This window comes from Austrofundulus limnaeus, unplaced genomic scaffold (assembly GCF_001266775.1).
Source record: "Austrofundulus limnaeus strain Quisiro unplaced genomic scaffold, Austrofundulus_limnaeus-1.0 Scaffold536, whole genome shotgun sequence".
In the NCBI taxonomy this organism is placed as follows: Eukaryota; Metazoa; Chordata; class Actinopteri; order Cyprinodontiformes; family Rivulidae; genus Austrofundulus; species Austrofundulus limnaeus.
The window spans coordinates 306,549-307,353 of record NW_013952938.1 but is presented as its reverse complement, the minus strand read 5'-3'; the positions used below and the strand labels follow the sequence as shown (position 1 = coordinate 307,353).

The 805-nt window shown below is 50.5% G+C and overlaps 1 long non-coding RNA gene across 2 annotated transcripts in view; it reads right to left on the bottom strand.

Moving 5' to 3' along the window:
- LOC106530592 (uncharacterized) overlaps positions 1–805 on the bottom strand; it is a 9,417-nt gene that overhangs the window by 3,407 nt on the left and 5,205 nt on the right. The window contains exons 2-3 of one of the 2 annotated variants that reach the window (XR_001311812.1): positions 569–700; positions 254–370 (exon numbers count right to left, since the gene is read on the bottom strand). This is a non-coding gene — a long non-coding RNA (uncharacterized LOC106530592). Of the gene's footprint in view, positions 1–253; positions 371–568; positions 768–805 lie in introns of those variants that run through there. The other variant, XR_001311811.1, reaches the window with a different exon arrangement.

Here is an 805-nt window from a genome sequence, read left to right as displayed (position 1 = left end):
CACCTGGTGCCTGCTGGTACCAGATGTTGACCACCTGGTGCCTGCTGGTACCAGGTGTTGACCACCTGGTGCCTGCTGGTACCAGGTGTTGACCACCTGGTGTCTGCTGGTACCAGATGTTGACCACCTGGTGCCTCTGGTACCAGGGGGTCAACATCAGGGGCGATCTCTCAGTCTGGGACCCAGCTCTGCCTTCAGGATGCAGTGATGGGCCCACAGAGACAGAGGCTGATCAGTTGTGTGTTTTAGTCACCGGGTTCCAGCAGAGAAGATGTTGTTGCGGTTCGGATGGAGGCAGAAGAGCGAGGCCACGCAGTAAACACAACACAACAACATGGACACCAGCCGGCGCTTGAATGACATCGTTACCCTGACACGAAACAAACACAACGACCCTCACATTCAGTCTTTAATCATTCATTTGTTCACATCTAAGCTAATATTCACTGTTTATTCTAAGATGTTCTAAAACATTTGTATCAATTATAAATAAATCACTGATTTTGTGAACAACAGGTTCTGTAAAATATGAATTTAGACACAGATTAGGAAAAAAAWATATTATCACCTTAAAATCCAGAAACCCTCCAAAAGTCTCCTCAACAATTCCCCAGAATCTCCTTCAAACCAAGTCAGGACCAGGTGGACCCGCAGGCAGAGGTGGAGCAGAATGGTTTCAGTCCGGGCTACCCGGGTGCAGCTGGGAAACGGGCACAGTTACTGCTGAGCCAGGCTTTGTGATGAAAGGTCCTGAAAGGTCTAGCAAGGGGGGGGGGGGGGGGAGGGGGGGGGGGGGGGTCATGAG